This window comes from Lutzomyia longipalpis, chromosome 2, assembly GCF_024334085.1.
Source record: "Lutzomyia longipalpis isolate SR_M1_2022 chromosome 2, ASM2433408v1".
NCBI lineage: Eukaryota > Metazoa > Arthropoda > Insecta > Diptera > Psychodidae > Lutzomyia > Lutzomyia longipalpis.
Genome location: NC_074708.1, coordinates 18,447,490 through 18,470,767, shown reverse-complemented (window position 1 = coordinate 18,470,767; position 23,278 = coordinate 18,447,490). Strand labels below are relative to the sequence as shown.

The window sequence follows — 23,278 nt, the reverse complement described above, 5'->3', positions numbered from 1 at the left end:
TTTAGCTGTGATTCTTTCGAAGAAAAGAATAGCACAGCTTCTGTGTCCACTCTAAAACTCAAGGTCGTTTTTTGATAAAGCTTTCCATTTGGATTTTTCACAATTTTTTAGAAATTCTCAAAGCTTTCAAAAGACTTTTCATTGTGGGAAAATCTTTCCATTTTTGTATGTGGATTATAGCTCTTATTTTCATCGTGTAAGAGGCTCTTCATTGCTCTACGAAAACCCCCAATTGGACTAAATTGAAATTCTTTCACAGGGATGAAAATGGATCTGAGAGTCTGCAAGAATCTTTGCGCATTTTTGTCAATTTCACACGAATCTCCTATATGCACTAAATCACCCAATTCCTTCTCTATTCCATTCCACGGCAGATCTCGAAAAAGGTGTTCCTCGTCAAAATACTTCTTTGCTTTGGAAGTCACCTAATGACCATCTGTCCGGGTTCGTCTTTGAAGTCAAAGCTAAATTAGCACGTTCTACAGATGAGGTGATTAGATTGGGCATTCATGAATTCGAATGGTGATTAGTCGCAAGGGGAGAATGGGAAGATTCTGGGCAGTTTTTTCCTCATTCACGCAACACATGTCCCCACATGCCATCCAAAACTCCAATGAAGCTGCGAAGATCGAGGTGGAACATTGAACAATGGTGATAATTGCGTGAAATTCTCTATTATGAAACATTTTTGTTAATTAGCACTTCTTCCATCTCCTATAAATTCTAACCACATTCACCTCAAAGTGGATTTATGAAGAGCGACTGTCGCGATATTTTGCGAATTTGCTTGTTGGTGTTTTTCGAGTTCTCAATCGTCAATTTTGCACACAGAGGTGAGTATAATTTATAAAGTTTATTGAGAAAATGTTAAATCGTGCTATTGGATCTTATGGTGTTTTGTAATAATCTCTCAGATGGGGGAAGAGAATTTTGCAAATCCTCACAAAGTATGGTCTGATCAATAATTCACAGTGGTGATTGGAAATTTGAGAATTCGGCACAAATTGGCAATATTTCGATGAATTTACGGAGCGACTAGCTGTGTGAATGGTCGGATAAGCTCATCATATGAAGACTCTGACTCTGTGAGGACATACGGTGGTCAATTAATTTTGTCAATGACTGTGCGATGCAAGCAAAATCCCTTTTCTCCCTCAGATGGGTTATTTCAGTGATACCGGGAGAACTCCGCACCTGGAAGGGTCTGCTGCACCTTCAAACGATCACTGTTGGAGGCACCACTGGTTCCCCCACACGTCCTATCCCTTTCGAATGGGTACAGTGCTGAGAATCGGGAAAAGGTGGATCTACCACGGATGCGTGTGTATGATATCAAAAACACATAAAGGTATGTAATTTTTGTAATTAGAATTGATCAGATTAGGGACCTCGTGAGGAATTTCTACAAATGTATAACGCAGCATGTTTCCCTTTTGTATCTCTTCGCCCAGAACCTTTCGTATCATTTATACGGTGTTCCAGTTGAAGTGATTTTTATATTTAAAAAAAATATTTTTTTTCAAGAAATATGTCGATGTGAAACAAAGCTCTAAAATTTTTGTATTTGAGTCATCTGAGCAATTAACCCATGCTAACGAGGTCATAGATCTGCTGTACCTAGGACCTTCATTTTCTAGAATTTGACTAATAAGCCTAAAAGAAATATAATTCCTGAAAATAAAATTTTTAGGCCCCATGGGGGCGTCGGTAGACACCGTATGATATATCATACGTTTAACGAAAGGGGATTGAAAAAATTAAATTTTTTCTCAGTGTTGAAGCAAAAACTTTAATTAATATAAATGAATAAATTACATAAATTATGTTGAAATTAAGTATTCTGGCTAGATTTTGGACCAGAATTAATTAAATTGATTCAATAGAGCTCCAATCCTTGGGTTTCACAATCAACTCACCGCGTTCTTGTAGAGTTCTAGCTCTAAGAATATAGAAACTGAACTTGTCGTGATTACCACAGTTATTCTCATCGCTAATAGATGCGTAGCCAGGAAGTAAAATAACCATCTCATGTTGCATGGTTTGCTCTAGGACGGAGACTTCTTGTGAGCATGCTGTCAAGTATCCGGACAGAGCCGGATGTACTATCCTTCTTCGTTCTCAGACCTACAAAAATCAAGATTTTCGCTTTAATTTTTATATTTCCCGGTATTAGATACTTCTTAATACTTACGATGTATCTGATTTCGCACTTCCTGGCATTCCTTTTCACTGCAATCTTAATTTTTATTCCCAAACCCTTAGATCTTCCCTCACAGAAATAAACTCGCACTATAACCTAAAAAGTACCTCAATTCAACCAACGTATGATATATCATACGCAGATGTTTATCGCACAAAATAATTAAATAAATTGCTGCCGGAGACGGATATTTTAGTTAATTCACAAAGTTTTATTAATAAATGAGAGATTTTGCACAAAATATTGTAGAGAAAAAAGGAATTGTCACTTAAAAAACACACTTTTTGGTTCCCGGACAACATTGCAATTGGATACACTTAGATTTTTGTCAAAAAATAACATTATTTTATGTTTTTGACACCCAGGAAAATTAATATAAAGAGTTAAGGGTTTATAAAAGTGGAAAACACTAACCCGGAAGGAAAATTTTGCGAATTCGCGTCACAAAAATTAATCAAAAACCACCAATTTTGCGTATGATATATCATACAAAAAGTGAGGATGGGTTAAAAATCGCTAATTATAATTTTTGTGTAGATACTTATTGTTTTCATTAGGTACTATAATATTCGTTGCCAAACAGAATAGAACTCTAAAACCAAATTAAAAAAAAATAAAAACAAAATACCAAATCAATAACAATTTGTGACCAAAAAGTCGCTGAAATCGTTAAAATTTCAGTAGAAATTCTTGAGTTTTTTCTATTGATATAAGTTTTTTTTTTGCTATTATTTTTTTCATTGTAATTGGCACACCCTTATCATTATGTAGGGGAACATGGGGTAAAAACTAATTTTATTTGACAAATATATTTTCCTTGGTATGTACCGAGAAAATATTTGAATTTTACAATTACGACAGTCTTATAGGAAATTTTCCAGGCTACAACTTTGTATCACACGATTTCTTTCTATCTCAATGGGAAAATGCATTTTCAGTCCATTTTCCGAACCTTGCGATTTAACTTTTTGCCCCAGTTACTCCTAATCATTTGTACAGAGCCTGATGATGGCAATAAAATTGCCGAAATGTTGCAACTAGCGACAATACATTGTTGATTTTCTTATTCGACTGCTATTCCGAAAACACCAATCCCAATATTAATCTAATTATTCTCTTTCATTAATTTCACAATTCCATTGATACACCCTGTATATGTCTTCATAAGAGGGGGGCTCATTAAATGTGGCTTTACCTCTCTTCACCATTCCCTTTTCGTTTGTCTAAATTGCAAACATATTGGGCAGACGAGCATCCATTCGCGTTGCATTAAACCTCAATTAACACACCATATTCCCGTATGTAAGTAATAATCACGATGATGGAGGGTTACATTATTCATATTTATACCTTTTATACGTTTTCGATTTCTCTGTCACTCCGACCCAGACATTTATTGAAACAATTTCAGTAGAAATTTTTCCCCAAATTGGGTGTATTTGGAAGGGCATTATAGCAGCTCTTATTAGAGTGGAAAGCATCGAAAACCACCTAATTAAATGCTTATTCGACAGTTGAAATAATTGCATCAAACTAATTCAATGCAATTTGCACAATCAACCCCCTTCCACCCAACAACCGCCAAAGCCTTCCAAATCAACAATGTATTTCTACAAGGAAGCTTCCATCCAACTATTTCTTCCTCGTTTGCTTTCCACCCTGGAATTTTGAGACATTGTTACACATGTTTGCAATTAAACAGACATTAAACACGGAGATAATATTGTATATACGTACTTTTGGCAGAAGGCAAACCCCCATGTTGAAGGGAGTTTCCTTTTACCCATCTTATCTCCTTCAAAATGTAATTATATTCCAAAGCTATGTGGAGAAGTATTTTACTCTTAACGCTTGCGATTCGTGTGGATTTATTTAATTTATCTCTCTTTTCTTCCCGCGCAGACCATTAATTAATACACCAAAAGAGACAACACATAAGAGAAATCCAACGCTGATAAACCAGATATTTTTGCACCGCATCATACCTTCGGGGTATGTTTTCGTGTTAAATTAAGTGAAAGCTTTGATAGATTTTCGGCAATTGATCTGACTTTGGGTGAAATGGACATTAATTAAAATAAATATGGAGCTTGTCACGGAGATTGTGTTTTTTTTCTTTCTCACTTCCTGGACTAAACTTGATTTTCTTCATAATCTGTGGGTGGTCAGAGAAATTGATGCAAGTTAACAAGTTTTATCTTCTGAAATGATCTCTTTAACAGAAAGAGAAATATATATTTAGATGCTATGTTGGCGGAGACAATAAAATTGACTCAATATTAGACGAATTTCCGCCTTTAGTTACAGATTGTTAGTCATAAAATACAACATAATTATCCGACTGAGCCTGAAGATCATTTTAACGTCTTAAGGTTAATTAAAGGTTACAGGAACTGATCGTAATTTTTTTTTTCAAGAGCGTGGCCTTAAATTTCATGTTTTTTGCTAAAGTAAAAGAACCTTTTCTGCTTATGCTTACCTTTTATTTTCTTAAAGGTAATTTAATAAAAATTAAGGCTATTTAATTTAATAAAAATATCGTTCATAGATAATGAAAGTTAATCTTCTACCCTTGCGAAGCCTTTGAATGAATTTTCTTTATTCTTAAACTCATTGAGCGAAGGTTTCAAATGCTCCTTAATACTTAAAGACATAGCAAATCTCCATCATCCTGATGTGGCTTCCTTTATCCCACGGTAATAATAAAATAATTTTACACTCGACAGCAATCCCCCATCGATCGTCGAGTATTTGGCCCAAGATTGAAGGAGGGTGGCTTCTCATTTTGCATAAAACTTTGCCGTGGGGTTGCAATTTTCTCGTCGGCAACACTGTTGTGTACCGAAGTCGAACGCATTGCCCCATGTTTTGTACTTCGGCAAGCCAGCGTGTGATACCCACCCCCGACGCACCCCCAACCCACTTAAAACTTATGTGGGATGAAGCACGCCGGGATTTAATAAGATATTTGTGTTATGGTTTGAAGACTCTTATAATTAATTTTTGATGAGTGTAAATTATTGTGTTGTAAACAGAAGATGAAAAAGAAGACGCACGCCGAGGGGTGGTTTTTACACACAAAGAATTTCCATTTCATCCTAGGGTGAGCTCTATATCGATCGGCCTGGAGAAAATCAACAATCTTTTCTCAATTAATTGAGAAATTATTTTGAACTTTCGGGAGTATGAAAAATCCTTTGCATTTCATTTTTTTGCCAAGAAGAAACCAGAATGGATGATTTGGCTGTAATGTATTATTGAGAGGGTGAATAAGGGGTAAACATCCCCCGTGCTCATAATGTTGAACCATAGGAACAAAGGTATTAATTGGTGTCCTTTCAAGCCACACGAGGTCTGTGGGTGAGTTTGAGAAGCAAAAGCTGCAATAGTTGGTTGGTTGTCGGTACGCTTGGTTAGTTAATTCCTCGAGGGCATATTGTCTTCACTTTGGCCACCAACTCTATCATCTTCTAATTCATCCCACTCACCGCCATCCTGGTTTCACTTTATGGCCCAACTTACTGCACAACACTGCAAAATTTCTAGCACCACCCCCGCATGTAAATGCCTCGTACACTCAACCCCCGCTAAAATTGTAACTCTTTTATGTTGCCAGACTACACAGGGCTTCCTCTGACTAAAACCCACTCTCTTGTATATTTAATAATGTAATTTCCATTTCAATTAATACTTTTACCCACTAGAGAGCTCTAAAACACTCGCACAAAATTGAATGGCAACTCTATCTGACATGGGTGATCCCTCTATAGAATTATTAAATATCACTCATTGACTGCGGATTCTAATTCTATGCTACTCTAACTCATTTTCACTACATTTATCATAAATTTATGTTCTGAAAACTTAGACTTAAGCAGTTTTTCGAGTCATTGAAGAATTTTAAAACTCGGTAAAATTACAATTTAATCAAGAAATATTTATTTTTTCTGAGTACATCATCCCGAAAATTTGAACTTTTCAGTATATTTCGAATTTTCAAGTAATTTATACTGTACCTACTGCACGAAAATCTTTGAATGTATGTAAACAACAATTGGGAGTATATTTCTCATATTTCACACAAAAGCATAACTGTGAGATAAAGGAGAAATGATATTTAATATGAAAATGAATAATACTACATCCTATAGTAAAATTTATATATAGAAATATTTTAATAAGCCAAAAATAGATTGCGACCAAACAATTAGACGATTTTGCGAAATTTAATTAATTTAATTAATGGTTTTGATAGCCGGTCTTAATTAACCACGGCGTCGTCGTTTGTTATTTACTCGCTGCGAGGATGGAAATGAGAGATGAGGACACAGAGCTACATTTTAAGTTTTATGCGGCATCCAAGTCTGTGAGAAATAACATATATTTGCAATTTAATGAGAGAAGAGAGTCCGTGGAACACAGGGGGAGAGATGAAGGAGTTCCCTTGGTCTCTCCACTAACCATTTCCGGAACTCCATGTATTCAGATCTCTGGCGGTATTCTAAGATAAATATAAAGATCAAAATAAAGAAAAAAACCAAGATTTGGTATTCTACTTTAAAATTCCAAGAAATTTTCAGGATAATCTTGGAAATTCAAAATATTTCAAGATTTGGTATTCTAAGATAGAGATTTACGGTCGAACCATAACCTAAAAATCTTGTTTCTTCATACAACTTCCAAGACTTTTAGTATTCTGAGATACGAATCAAAATCAAAATAAAGATTTACAAAATGAGTTGTCAAAAGAGACTTGGATAAAAATATTCCAAGATTCTGTATTCTACGATAGAGATTTACGGTCTTATTATAACGTAAAATGTCTTGGATTTATGTGAAATTCCAAGACGGTTTTGAGGTCCTTTGAAAAATTGGTTTTTAAATGAGGTAAAGGCAATGTAAATTCAGTATGGGAGATATGAAAACTCTTGTACAAATATGGGATGCAGATGCAAAATGACGGGTTTTTGCCGGAATTGTGTTCACTCCATCTTGCTAATGATAGAGTGACCTCCGGGTTGTACCAGGATTGTGAAATCTTGGACAAATACGGGATGTTGGTGCAAATTTTTTTGTTTTTCACTGGAATTGTGGTCACTTCTCCTTTGTAATGGTGGAGTGACCTCCGGATTGAGGATCTCATCCCCGGATTGTCACATCTTGGACAATCCTGGGATGCTGGTGCAAAAATGTTTGTTTTTTGCCGGAATTATGGTCACTTCTCCTTTGTAATGATAAAGTGACCTCCAGATTGGGGATCTCATCCCAGGATTGTCACATCCTGGACATTCCTGGGATGCTGGTGCAAAATTCTGGGTTTTTCGACGGAATTGTGGTCACTCCTGATTGGTAAAGATGGAGTGACCTCCAGATTGAGGCTCTCATCCCAGGATTATCAAGTCCTGGACAATTAGGGGATGCTGGTGCAAAATTGTGGGTTTTTCGACGGATTTATGGTCACTTCCTATTAGTAATGTTGGAGTGACCACTACTCTGGCGAAAAGCCACAATTTTGCACCAGCATTCCCTAATTGTCCAGGGCTTGATAGTTCTGGGATGAAATCCCTAGTCCGGAGGTCACTTTATCATTACCAATGAGAAGTGACCACAATTCCGGCGAAAAACAAACATTTTTGCACCAGCATCCCAGGATTGTCCAGGATGTGACAATCCGGGGATGAGATGCCCAATCCGGAGATCACTTTATCATTACCAATGAGAAGTGACCACTAATCCTGGAAAAAAATTAAAAAATTGCCCCAGAATCCCAGGATTGTCCAGGATACGACAATCCTGGGATGAGATCCTTAATCCGGAGGTCACTCCATCAATAGCAAGAAGAAGTGACCACGATTCCTAAGAAAAATTTAAAATTTTGCAGTAGCATACCCCCCCCCCCCAGTTACCGCCAAATTATCATAATCTGGAGGCAGAAAGCACCTCTCCGACAATATTCATTCCATTCCCGAAGAAATAATGCCTGGGAATAATAGCCGAGATTATACAATCAGGGCATGTAATGGCAATAGGGAAGAAATTCCCATGAAGTGTTTAAATTTCGTTCAATTGTCATCCGAGAGCGAACGAGAAAGCGCAATAGAAAAACTTAATGCGTTAGAAAGAGATATCGCTAAAGTTTTCTTGGCGCGAAGCTGAAAACAAGAAACTGACAAGTAGGATAACGCAAATTTTGATTTTACTTTCCTGGATAATTCGTCGTAAAGTAGAATACCGAGAGTCTTGGTCTTTATTTTGATTTTTATCTTGATCTTGAAAGGTGTCTCTATCCTAGAATACCACCCCTCATTTGCAAATACTCTGTTTATCATCCATTTTCCAGGGTATTTATGTGTGCATTTGAAGATCACAAAAGGTCTCGCTGAAAATTGTTATTTTTTAAAAAATAATTATGCGAAGGAGGATCTTCTTTGGTCCATGTTGTATTTGGAATCTCTCAACTCGTTCAGTTGAGCAATATCGTATTAATTTACTTCAGCATGTGGAGAGATTTATGGACAATAATTGGAATTTTCTTCCAGCCCTCCTCGGGGTATGTAGTGCAATATGGTGAAGAAGGCATCACAACACCATAAAGCACACACCTTTTTACCATCCCACCCACAATTAGCCATCCATCCAACAACGAGTCCTCACCACAGAGCGCCTCCAAGATTCAGAGATCTCGCGCACCAATTTCTTGAAATTCCCTTTGTGATTTTTATCATTTAATTGACCATGGCTCACGAACGGCCGAAGAAATGTTAAATATTTCTAAAGTAATTAAAAAAAATCAACGAGAAATATTAAAGGAATGTTACATATTTCAAAATTGCAAGAGGAGCTAAATAAAATAAAAAATTAAAATTAATTTTTATTGTAACTTTAATTTGAATTAAGGTACACTGTAAAAAAGTATCTAGATCGCTGAAGTTCATTTCAATTGATCGTAATAATTTTCCACAACATTTGAAGCTCAAAATCGACAGAGAAAGGGCAAAATTGACACAAATGCTGGGGAATATATGTGTGTCTGAAGTTTTGCTATAATTAATAGCTGAATAAGGGAGATTTTCTCGATTTATTAATTAAATTTCATATTAAATGATACGCTATGATTATTATTATCATCGTCATCATCGTCGAAATTAATTAAACAATTAATTTCACGCTGTCTCTGTCTCACGTGACACTTCGGGGTGGGTATGAATACGGTTGAATGTTTTTCGGGGGGTGGGGGTTGGTTTGGGGTTGGTAGTGGGAGGGGGGGACAATTTGTTTTAATTAATTAAATATTTCCACGATAGGGGTTTGCTGCCAATGGCATGGGGTGCACATCAAGTTTTTGCCGCCCATCCTCATTCACTCGCGTCAGATGAGATCCCAACACTGAACGGGGGATGATTAAATTGAATAACTAATAAATGTTCTATATACAAATTTAATTCAACCCTTTCCCCTCCCCGTCAATCGCATCTCCCGTGGAGAATATCGAAAAGTTCTTCAAACTCACTTTTTAGCCATCGAAAGATTTTTCAATAAAATGAATTAAGTTTCTTATTAATTCGTATTTTGGACGTAAAATTATTGTATTAATTCAAATCCGTTGGAGAATAAAAAGATTTTCAATTTTTGCTATAAGATTTTATATGTAGTACAGAATGGAGCAATTGAAGTATCAATTTTTTTTATGAAAAATAAAATTATTTGTTATGTTAATTAAATTTTTAATTCTTTTGTTAACATTTTATATTGTACAAACTTTGCTAAAAATGCTCAAAATTGGTTTTATTTACCAGACAAAACTAAACCAAAAACTCATATTACGTTTTAAATTATAATAATTTACAAAGAATATTATGAAACTTTAAAATTTTGATTTTTAGCAATCAAGATTTTATTTTAATATATAAAAAAAACCAACATTTCGTGTTTTTAGGAATTCTATTTTACAATTTGAAATAAATTCTATTAAAATAATAAACCCTTTTATCACTTCAATTGCCCTCTTTTATATATTTTGCTATGGTGAAAGTTTGTTCGATAGCTAACGAGATATTTTTGCCACATAAACCAAAAATTCAACCACAACTCCCCGCAATTTCGGTGACGGCAAATAAGCAAATAATACAAATGAAATTTGCAATAATATAGTGAAGTACTTCGGCAAATATACATCAAAATTTGTGTGAGGTTTTATTGTGCGGAAGTTAAAGAGTAAAAAGTGAAACGGATACAGTGTGGCTTTTTGGGGGATGCTGGAACGGCCGGAGTAGCTAACCGCGACTTTTTGGCTGCTCCTTCAGACTCCATGTGAGTTTATGAACGTAACATTGCAGCATAAAGTGTGTGTATACGTATGTGGGCGGGCAGGGGTGGGTGAGAGAGGGTGGACCAGAAAGTATTTCGAGATGGAGAAAGAGTGGAAGGAAGTGGTTGGCTTTTGCTGCAAATTAGGGATTCACGTGTATATTTTCGCGACTCCTGCTTGCGGGCTTTTGCAGAAACCAAAATCATTTTCCAACTGATATGGCGTATGAATAATGCAGTAGGTGGAAGAGGAAAATTTTCAACTAATAAAATTCACCATGTGAACCATGCGGGGTACAATGGAGGAATATGGGGCGGCGCGGGAGGGGGTGGTGGTTGGTGAAAAGAGGCAAATATCACGGCAAAATGTGTTTATTGCATAATTTATCGTCCGTGTTTTAATGTATCTCCTTCAATATAACATTGCTCTACTGCCGTGTTTTTTGCACCCATCCAACTATGTTATATATAATACCATTTGCAGGATGTGGCTTTATCTCGACGTGAAAATTCATGGCAGCTCCTTATTCATCAGTATTCGCATTTTTTGCATCAAATTTTAAATTATTCATCCAAATTACGGATTTATATTGTACTGAATACAATATATTTTAAAGTATAAATCTGGTGAATTTTGGAAAATATTTTAGTACGACATTCTAAGCATAATTCCACAACATTTATAACACTATATGTTTTACAATTTTAAAGAACGATTTTAAAATTTAAACGTTTATTTACAAATTGTTAATTTTATGTCAAACCTTAAAATGAATAAACTTACCTTCTCGACTTTATTTATTTTTCTTTTTACAATTATTCTATTTAATCATAAATCTCACTAGGGTGCAATAAAAATAAATATTTAGTTTTAGATAAATTGAACTTTCAAAATATTATCCCTTATCGGATATATACGGATATAATGCAATTCCCTAACGACACTCCTTCACAGCGACAGCTACCGGAAGTGCTCGATGTGATATGAAAAATTGCTGATTTCCTCGACAATTTTGCACAACACCCTCCCTCATTTAGGTTGTCAAAGAAATACCTTCCTGGGGGATGAGAATTCAAATTGCAGTATTGATGCATATCATTGTACGAGGTGATTTTCACCCCAACCGAGATGTAAATAATAATCACGGGCAAGGGGGCGTCGTGTGTGATGACAAAAAAAGAGCCCGAGACACGTTCCATGGGTAGGACAATTGGGAAATTGTGTGTCCCGGAAGCAGACCATCAACGCCCATCATCGGGATATTCAACGCAATGGACCACAGAGTGGCTGCTTCACACCATCCCCCTCAATTACCGATCAATTGATTGCTCAATCGTACCCCGGGAATGTCGTGTGTGTGTCCCCTAAGCATGGGATGAGGTGCGCGCGGGAGCTAAAAAAAAAGAGCCACAGCCGTCCCACAGTACAATTTTGTGCAATTAAATTTTCTTTCCAATAGCGTGGAGTCAGGAGATTTCTTAGAAATGAATAATTGCACAATCGTGACTCAATCCACAGCTGAAGAAATGATTTTTAAGCCAAAGCCACCAATTATAGCTGGAGTTACATTGTTGTAAGCATAATGCAATGGAAAAAATTAATCTGCAAGGTAAATTTGAGAGAGTGATGGGAAGAATTTTATCAGTCATCGAAAACACGAGGCAATGAGAGTGGCAATAACGTGGAATTTTCAATTTGATAAGAGGTGGAGATAGGTATACGGCAAAAGACATGAATTACACCTCCCATCGCTCATCTCGCAAATGAAAATCCCATCAACAGTGTATGAGTTCTTTTTGTCCCAGCCTCGATGTACTCGAGAACCCAAAAGGACTCCTCTATTTCAATAATAAATCTGCCAATCATCGTGAAGGGGGTCAATCAAACGAGATTCACCACTCACGGGGACAATTCACGTCGTCCTCTAATTCAATTAGAAGGCATTTGTCCGGAAAATCGAGCACCGCGGACGATTGGAGGAGTTCACTCTTACTACCAGCCTACAGGTACATATAACACGTGTCCGAGACATCAATTCATATTGACACATTGTCACTTTGACCAACTCCATTAATTGTTGTGTGCTAAGTGATGTTGTCGTTTGATTTTCACATGGATTCTTTAATAAACTTAAGAGCTTTTAGTCATTGAATTTTAAAAGATTTTTTTATGTATCAGCGGTAAAAGAATTTTCTTTGAAATAGAAAATAATTAAAATTCGAAAAATGAAAAAGTTTCCTTTATTACTTTTAATAATTTTAAATCAATTACCTTGTTTTAGTAGAATACCTACCATTATATCTTTAAAATTATATATAAGATAGATATATAATTTAAAAGAAGATTCAATTTACATTGAGCACATGTGTAGGTATTTGCTTTGAAAATTGCATTTCATATTCTCGTCTCGAGGTGTTTAAAGGGGAGGTTACCCAATTTAGGGGTGCCAAATTAGACATGCACATGGGCCCACACGCGCTGGGGATGGAGCAAAATCCTTGCGATGGTGGCATTCAGTTGCGATTCATTCAAATTCAGCGACTGAACAATAAAATTCAACACTAAACGACTGAGTGAGAGTGCGGGACGTGGTTGACGGTGCACGCGGAATACGAAAGCAAATAAGCAACAAATCAATTGTTGGCGCACAGAGACATATTTTTTTCGGGGGCTGTTCCTCCACCAGCGACCATTGTGCCTGTTTTGCACCAATAAATTATACCCCTCGCCATTCCAATTCGAATGTTTAATAAAGTCCCCACAAATCATAATATTCGCCAAATTCCACCCCCTCTCCCATTCGTACAGAGCGGGTGGAGTTTGGGGGTGCATTTGTGGAAACGCACCTGAGACACACGCGAGGGGGTTGTGGGTTTGCTATTGGGATGCAATTGTATGCCGAAATGGTGCCCATACCACTAATTTAGGGACCACAGTGGCAATTTTCAATGCTCAATGGCAGGTATTTGGTGTCCATTCACCCCTGGGGTACACACGAGATATAACCAGTGCTGATCGCAAGCACCAACTTGCTCTTCCCACGCAACCTACATACCTCGCAGAAGGGGTTAAACATTTCTCTCACTTAGTGATGGGTTTCGTAAAGTCATAAAAATTGCTGCCTTGTTACGTTTTCAAGTTATTTTTATTAAGTAATATTTAATGTATTCATTTAAAATTGAAAAAAAATGTACTGGTAAGCTGACCAAGCTTACGAGAGCTGTGTTTCTTTCAGTGTACCAATTTTGTGAGAGCAAACTATAACGCAAATTAATTTAAATACGCGCAAAGTCGGGAAAAGTTGAAAAGGTTGAAAAGTCATCCCCCAAGAAATCTTTAAAACGCCATATCTCGGGAACGGCTCCGTATATTTTCGAGTTTGAGCTATCGTTGAAAAGGACTTAACCTCAACTATAACATATTAAAATATGAAGTAAATCGATAATGGCATTTTCGAAATATTCGAGTTCGAAATTTTCGAAATTTTTTTTGACTTTAGCGCCTCTCGCGGTCATTTCTCGAAGTTGCAATGTTCTAGACATTTGTAGGGTTTCACGAAACCTTTTATTTGCGCTTGAGTTGATCAAAATCGGACTTGTAGAACCCGAGATATGACATGTCAAAGTTGAAATTCAATATTTTCAAAATGGCGACATAATTTTTTTTTATTTTTTTTTTATAAATAGATGTTATAGTAAGCTATAATATATCAAAAAATGAAGTAAATCGATAATGGCGTTTTCGAGATATTCATCGAAAACTCATCGAAAATTTTGTTTTTGATTTTTGGCCCTCTAGCGGTCACTTTTGAAACTTCGGATGTTCTAGAGAGTTGTAGGGTTTGTTGAGAGCTTTCATTTGAGCCCGGGTTGATCAAAATCGGTCAAGCCGTTTTCGAGTTATGGTCGATTTTCGATGAAAAACTGTGGCGGCCATATTGACTAAACGGCTTGACCATGTGATTGGGCTTTGTACGTTCCTCGGTGAAGTGTTTGCAAGACTACTCAGCTCATCCGGCCAGGAAGGACAGTCCCAGTGACCCAAAGAGACTTGGCGCCAACTATTAATTCCTTCAGTGTTCCGGGCGTTCATCGAACCGGAGGAATAAATAATTAATCTATTATATCTTTAAAGGTTGGCACATTCACAACATTCACGCACGCAATCACACTCAGTTACTCTTCTTTCTTTCTTCCATTCACGCACATAAAGGTTGGCACATTCACAACATTCACGCACGCAGTCACACTCAGTTAATCATCTTTCTTTCTTCCATTCACGCACATAAAGGTAACATCCCAACAACCGATTTTCGAAAATGAGGTATCGTTGAAAAGGTCTTGATGGCCCCTACAACATATAAAAATTTCAGATTTTTTTTGGGGCATACGTTTTTTTTTTGGAATGTGGGGACCCTAATTCGTGCTCATCCCAAGTTTGAGCTCGATCTGACGACTTTCGATTTTGCTCGGTACACAAAAGCTGTGTCTGAAAGAAACACAGCTAACAGCTCCGCTTTGTTTTGTCCCAAAATAATGTTTAGCCCAAATCAATAATTATTACATCTTCATTGATGCATTACTAAGAACATAATAAAATTGTGACGCAATTTAGAGTATTGTTCAGCCCCTAGGTCACTCAGAGACGAATAAGCTTCGTAGGGGTGGAAATAGGCGGCCGCGAGCAAATAGAGCAGAGAGTCATCTCTAATGAATTGTGACGTGCTTTAAATATATGAATGAGACGAGATTTTAGTTGCATTCGCTCCGTGCTTTCGAGCTTTTAATTGAATTTTGAAGATTTATTTATTTTTTTAAATTCATGTCGCACAAATATAATTTTTTTGTCAACCCACATTCGCGAAAAAGAGAGTGGATTTTGGGGGAGTGGTGGTAGTTGGGTATCTTTTTTCACTCTTTTGTGCGCTTTTGTCGTACGAAACCACCATCCAACGCTAAAGCACAAGGGGGATGTTTATTGGGTGCTTCGACAGGGGGTCACAGGGGTTTGAGGGAGAGTGGAAAAAGCGAGAATTTTTCATTGAAGTTCTATCGAGTGTTTGGAATGGTCATTTAAGCTACTGCCTCGGTGATTTGTTATTTGAATAACTGGAGCACAGGGCGAATGGAATATTTCACTCGATTTCGCATCTAATCCTTTGAGCAATTGAATCTGCTTCCCCAATATTTTGTGATCTATTGCAAAAGCTCCCTCTTTTTTTGCAATATTTGTCATTTTTCCCCCAAAAACTCCTTCTAATTCTCTTTGGCGCCACATCGTGTTGATTTATTTTTTGGTACAAAGTATCCATTTCATAATGACAAAGTTCATTATTTTTGTATTATAGAAATTATTCCTATACGGATTTAATGGTAAAGTTGACTTTGAAAAGAAACTCCGAAAGAGTTTTTTCGGTTTGTTTATTATATTATTATGATAATTTATTTAGAAAATTTCAATAACCTAACCAAAATCAATGTAATAATTATTAAAAAAAAAAATAATTTAATCTGAAAAATAAATATTTGTAAAAAAGTTGGAAATTTTTATCCCTGAATACCCTGAATACTAAAAAAAAATCTAATCTTTCCCCCTGAAAAATCAATAAGCTTTTTGGAAGAACAATAATTTTCTTATTAAGTTGAATACTTTCTATCCAGAGCCGTAAAATGTAATTATAAGAAAAAAAATACTTGGTGTTGGCCACTAAGTGGAACACCAACTAATATTTTATCAAAGAAAAAATTTCCTAATTTTCAATTTTTTTCCAACAAATTATTTTTACTCTTCCAAAAATATTTTGCAAATATTTATTAATCTCCAACTCATCACAATCACCTTCAACACAATGTTGTCTTTCATCTCTACTTCTTATAGCCTTTTCTTGTGCTATTCCATCAACCTTCTACGTCCACCAGGGTGGGTTTTTGCGTGATTAAATACAGAAATTTAATTGTGTACCGAGATACATAAGTTGAAATTAAATATGACAATGAGATGGGAAAAGGTTTCTCTTCTGTTTATCGTAGAATATTGAAATTAACATTTTAATAATTTAATTTATTAATTAAGAAAATTAATTTCCTCCTCAATTTTTCACCATCTCCACGGGTGCGCGGAGAAAAAGGTAGACGTCTCGGCGAAGAATTTCCTGGGCGCACAGAGAGAACAATATAAATTGAACCCTTTTCTCATGAAAAACACAAATTTTACGTGGAGGACGAGAACAAGAGTGGATTCTCGAGTTTCTCTCGTATCTTCCACACAGAAGAACAGGGGGTGGCAGCATAAAACTTTGAGTGTCTCTACCTATACAGACTCAAGGCAGAAAAGGGGGATGATGACACGGGTGAGCTAATTAATCTGGCATCATTCTCTGTCGGAGGGAAGAAATTCGTGGGTGGGGTAGAATGGAAGGTTTCTTAGGGTTGGGGAACGCACTCTACGAAATTTACGTATATAATTTGCCACAGAATATTCGTCAATCGGATTTGATTTACTTTTCTCTTCTAATTTGAAAAATTAAAAAAAAAGTTTTCTTTTATTTTTAATTCAGCTTGAAATTTTTTTTTGTATTCATTTTTTTCTAATATCTTAATTTAATGATCTTTTTTATTTTACTTGACAAGAAAATCTAAATTGAAATACCTCTTAATTTAATTGTACAAAAAATCTTAATAAAATTGTTTTCATCAAAGCAAATTCCGAGAAAAACCTCTGGTTTCTTGGGAAATCATTAACCCATTTAGCATGTGCTGAGGGTTTCTTTCTTGATTTCTTGATTTCTTCGTGGTTTTCTTTTCCCCACAGCACAAGCACATTCACTCAATCACTTCAGTGGAAATATATGTGGGGGAGGATGGATGAGGGTGTTGTGTTACCTTGTCTTCTGCAATCACACCAAAACTCTGGTGAAGATTCCTCCTCAAGTCAGCCACCATCAATCACATATCACGATCGCAAAATGGGATCACAAAATGCAACTTCTTAGTGATGCAAAGTGCCTTCACGTGGCGCGCAAAATGGAAAATTGAATTTTCAAGCTTCAAATGTCTGTGGCTTTCTTGGTAAGCACTTCAAGAGAACGTATGAATGGATTTACGCGCTGGGACTGTTGAATTGCAAAGAAGATTGCAGAAAATTTGAATTTAGCAGAGAAATTCACTGTGACATGCACACAAGTTTTCTGATTTTGGGGTTGGAAAATTCGTCGAGGGAAAGCTCTCATGAACGCGCCACGAGTTGCCAACGAAAACTGAAATTTTTGACGTCAATCACCCCCATTTTATACACCGAGGCACCCAGACCACCGGTTCTCTCTGGCCATAAGAGATGTTGCATGTGCCACATGCAAGAGTGGGAGACCATTTGATGACGATGACACCGTCAGGGAGTTTGCGCGAGGTATCGACGCCATAGAGCTTTTCACATTGAAAGCTCCTTAGCTTGCCCGAGTAGGACAACTGCTTACATCATGGAAGCAACAGGTCATAGCATCCACATGCTCCATCATAATGCTGTTGTTTTTTTCACTTCGCCCCATATTTTTGCTGACAAATTGACCCTTCCATACAGAAGCAACAATTATACTTTGCACCTTGTTTGTGCAAATTCACAAACCTTCCAATTCCAAGAAGAGCGTGCTGTCACGCAAGTAGCTCAAACGGGAGCTGCAACCAATCGTCACCACTCCAGCATACAACTCTTTCACGCATAGAAACACTGGGGCCTTTATTAATTACCACTCTCCAGTGTGATGACAAGCTTGCCCAACCAAAGGCGGAGACCCCAAGCCCCAGAGACTCGCAAAGAATCGCGCGATAACTATGCTAATATACATGAAACTTTGTATGTAAGCAAGGTGTCTCGGAGCGCCATGTGCTCCCGAATGGGTGGAGCGATGCAGGTACGCATGTCGGAGCCCATGATCAACAAGTGGGCGGGTATGAGCTTTCCGGGGAGTAAAAAAAAAGAAGATAAAATAGTGGAAAAACTCGAGAAAAAGGCGCGATCTTGATGGGAAAAAATTACAGAATCTTGCAGTGTTGCATGTTGACTCAAAGTGGGAGGGACTCTGCAGAACAACGTGAGATTTTTATCTTCAATTTTTCAGAAGAAATTTCTAAAGGAAAATTAGAAATTATAATTTTTAAGTGATAAATTACCATGAGTTGAAGTATGAATAAATTTAATTATGGAAGGTAGTGGGTAAACATTGGGAAAATCTATTTGATCAATAGGATATTTCTAAAATATTTATTTACAAGTAAAAGGATAATAGAGGAAATATATTTTCTTATTAAATGTGTGTTAGTCCCTTTATTGCTTGATCAACGGTCTCCTAAAAAAGATTCGTCAAAAACACCTAATTTTTTAACTAAAAACCACGCATAATTGCGCCCCCATTCGTTTTTGATTACTTAACATCCATCCAACTTGTATGAAAATTGAAGCGGAACGTTGATCTTTTCATACTTCGAATTTTATCCCTTCTTAGAAAGCAAATTTATACCGAAGAATTTGATCTTTTAATTTTGAAAGAAAATAACTTTTCTCACAAAAAGTCGTTTCAGTATCTCTGATTGAAAAAGTACAATTTTTAAAAGATCTAATAGTTTTTTATACGTAAAATCATAAATCATTTTTAGTAAAATGAAATGACAGTCAAGAAATTCTGCGGCAAATTAATGTCATCAATAAATCGAATTTTTGAAATCTTGACCCTAGATTATCGGTCAAATAAAAGGAACTTGTCATATTACTAATTACTACAGAGACTGCCAAAATGTTAAAAGTGAAATGAAAACCTTTTTTTAACTCAAAATTAATTCTTTTCATGAATCGATTACATTTTAGGCTATACAGGGATATCATTCTGCCAACAAAAGGTTTGTAATAATTTGATTTTAAGAGATAATGAAATCTTGACTTGACAATACGAGGCCTCCTGATCTGGAATCAATATTCCTAATATAGGATTTCAGATCTAAATTTCTGCTAAGCTCTATCTAGAATTTTTTATAAATCCCTATGCAATCAAGAACTTAATATTATTATCGTATGGCATACGGCTAGAAAAAAAAACATATAACAAGAACACTTAACAAATATATCGCAAATCACAATTGCATCAAGAACTTAAGAATTTTGCATTAATTTAACCCTTTAAGGTCCGTTGGGTCATACGCTGCCCCAAAGGCTCGATTTTAAAAACGTTATTTTATGAATATTGAGTCCAAATAAGTACAAGACTATGTCTTTACAATCCCTGATTATTTTAAGACCACAAAAGGACATCCCCAAGAACTCACGGGATCAACTTTAACTTTAAGTATTTTATTCAACTTTCTGGCATTACAATCGTATCAAATATATGATTCACTAATCTCCCCTCAGTTGATGCAATGGGGAGAGGAACTTGTAAATTGTCGAATTATTCTATTTTCTGTCCATTGGTATCATATCCGTTGGGAAAAATCCCCATTTTTCGCCTCGCTATACCACCCCCATCCATTCCGTCACATTTTGCGGTTTCTACCCTCCTAGAATATGTCAATTCGATGGCATATACCTTCACCCCCAGGAGAACCCCATTGTAGAACAAAACCGAGAATATGGTTTAGGACAAAAATGTTGAGCTTTTTAATTCCATTTGCATTTTATACTTTGCGACAAGTTGAAAATTTATCTCTTTTGGGAAACATACCAGAGCGAGGAATGCCTTTTTGAGAAAAATATCTCCTGAAAGTTTTGGAGACAAGAGCTCCAGCATTCTCCAAATTGGTTGTCCTTCCAATTGGCGTCACGGAATTTGGGAACAACGAGGGTATTTTTTTTTTCGGGAGAAGGATGATAATTCCAAAACATTTATTGCGATGCTCGGAAAAATCGCGTATATAGTTGGAATGGAGTCAAACCACAGCAGTGTACAAAATATTAGAGCAAGAGGACTACCGAAATGGAACGCGGAATATTCATCAAAATGTTATTTAATCCCCTTTCTATTGTGCTGGTGGAAATGTTTTTTTTTGTCATAGATCTTTTTTTTAACTGAGGCAGGAGAAAGGCCGAAAAACAGAGGGATTCAACCGAGGATTGTGGCGAAGACTAAATAACCCCTTTTTGTTTATTCACAGCAAAATAATTCACAAAGATTATTTGGTAATCTCCTCTAATTCGGTGCTTCGTCCAGCATTTTGGGACAGTTGATATTTTTGCCTGACTGACCACCAAAGTCCAAGCTCCCCTGGGGAAAAAGCGCCAACGGTGAAGAGATGGGAGCTACTTAAGCTGAAAGATGGCGAATTTCGATGCATTTCTGCACAAGAGTCCTCAATGCAGACCGAGAGCAAGGAGCTATAGGATAACGACACAATGCTACACAAAATGTGAATTTTCTGCAAATTCGCGGCTCTTGCTTTGACGAATTCAAGCGTAACATGTTAAGTGGTCCACTTTAGGAACATTGTCCGGCTCAATGTTGTTTGGGGATTTTGTGTACGACCACTTGACAATATACTCATGTTTTGTGTGACATATCCCCATGGAATATAGAAATTCTACAAAAAAATATACCTGTACTTTTTGGCTTCATCCATAGAGCACCAGAAGACCAACCACTTTGGGCATTCGTGGCACTTTTGGTCTCCCACTTGTCGAAAGGCATCGATGCAAATTCTTCAAGATGATATTAAACTTCCTGAAATTGTATTATAACGGAAGTCCAATAACTAACTTCCCAGAAAATTGAACGGAAGGAAATGATTTTGAATTCAATTGAGATTACATACATTACGGCGGAATTTGGTAGTGTGGAATAATGTTCTTTTAGAGAAAATTTCAGTAATGTCGAGAATTTATTTCCTTTTACCTGTGATTTTTTATTTTTCACAGAGATTATTTTTACAAATTTTTAAAAAGATTCTGCTAGGGCATAAGCATTCCAAAACCAATCCAATTTTCCCTGATTTTTTTTTATTTGAGCCCCTGCTTTTCGTGAAATTCAAAGTATATCGACAAATTGAATAAAAAATGATGTTTAAGAAATTGAAACACAAATGCTCAGTCTTGTAGAATAACGCTTCTCGTGGTAGAGGGTGTAAAAAAAATTAGCTGTGCGAGGGAGTCAAATTTCAAGAAGCGCAAAATTCTTTTGCGGTTCCCATCCATCTCAATTCCCAATTGGAGGGAAGAGCATCAAAAAAACATTTGACGGAGTCATATCATAAAAGGTGAAATTGTCTGTCTTTTAATGTGTTCCTTTTTGCCATGGAGATGCTGCTGGTGGAAATTCTTTCTTTCTCTCACCTTGTCCGCTCTTTTGACGTCTTTATGACACGCGAAGGCGAAAATAGACCCTCTCTCTGCATTACATAGGGTGGTATACTTTGTACACCCCATCCCCATAAGGGGGATGAGAAAAAACTGCCCAGGAATTCTTCCGTGCGGTGAAAAATTGTGAAGATTCCTAAAGAAAATATCCTATAAATTGATACTCTGGGATTTTTTGGCTCCCACACTCTATTCCAAAATGGGTTGGGGTGCGAAAGAGATGAGAAAAAATCCATGGAATTCTGTCACGAGCGGGTGTGGGTTTGTGTGCAAGAATTTCCACGGCAATGGAAATTTCTTGATGCAAAACTGGGAGCTCAACGTCACAAGGATGAAAATGCTCTGCTTTCAGTTGCGGTGTTTTTTTCTTTCTTCATCTCTTTTTCAACTTCCTAAGAACGCGAAGGGTGTTTTCACACGGAAAACCCTCAAGAGTAAGATGATTACAAATTCAATGGTGTATTTTGATGTTTGTGTGTGAAATGTGTTTTATTTCAATCCACCCTCCCCCAAAATGCCATCCCGCAGCAAATTCCCAACTCACTGCGGTGTAGCATCCTGTCAAGTGATACAAGATCTATTTCATTTTGATTGCATGGCGACCTGCATTATGTATGAGAGAGATGTATCAAATGTGCTACAAACAGGAAGAAGAATATTTGAGGCGGTGGGTCCTTTTTCCTGTGCACCCACCTTCCACCCGCTTCCAATCCTCTCATACACCTTTCAATTTGCCTCTTCTGCGTTGTCAGGCGAATTCGCTGATGTGAGCAAACACACACACGGTAACAAATTGCTCCTATAAATGACTCTCTATTTTATCAATTGAATACACAATTTTCAGGGTAAAATGCCAACTGGAGCTCTCCTCGCATGATGAAAGTGATTTCAACCCTTGTACAAGTTTTCTCAGTTTCTCGAATTGCTTTTGTAAATATATGTATGCGGCATAGAATTTAGAATATTATGTACATACCTCTATATACATATTGTGTTTATCAAGATAAGTATATTTACTTTATTTTCTAGTTGTTGAATTAGTAGCATTAAATCCATTAAATCTTAATTAATGCAAAAACAGCAAGAAACAGCATATGTTTCAAATTATTTGTAATTTGTAATTGAATAATCGTGAATTAATAGGGGAGACCGGGGTTAAAAAAGTCATTTAAGAGTTTAAAAAAAAGCTCAAAATATTATATTTTCCAAAGAGATAAAGCGAAATGTATAGCTCATTTTTTTAAGGAAATTTACTGCCCTACAACTCTTTCTCAGATCATTTTGTTCTATCTAGCTAGGAAATATGATATTTTAGGCTTTTTCCAAACCCTTAAGTGACTTTATTAGCCCCGGTCTCCCCTATGTATATTAAAAGATTGCGAGAAAGCATTAAAATCTTAAGAAATCAATTGAGACATACTTAATGTTGTAAAGAATTA

The 23,278-nt window shown here is 36.5% G+C and overlaps 1 protein-coding gene across 1 annotated transcript in view; it reads right to left on the bottom strand.

Annotated features, from left to right (window-relative positions):
* LOC129791129 (LIM domain transcription factor LMO4) overlaps nt 1-17,765 on the bottom strand; it is a 141,313-nt gene extending 123,548 nt beyond the window's left edge. Inside the window, exon 1 of the mRNA XM_055829090.1 lies at nt 17,390-17,765. The gene's annotated coding sequence lies outside the window, so the exon portion shown is untranslated. The remainder of the gene's footprint in view (nt 1-17,389) is intronic.
* Between the last annotated feature and the right edge of the window lie 5,513 nt (nt 17,766-23,278).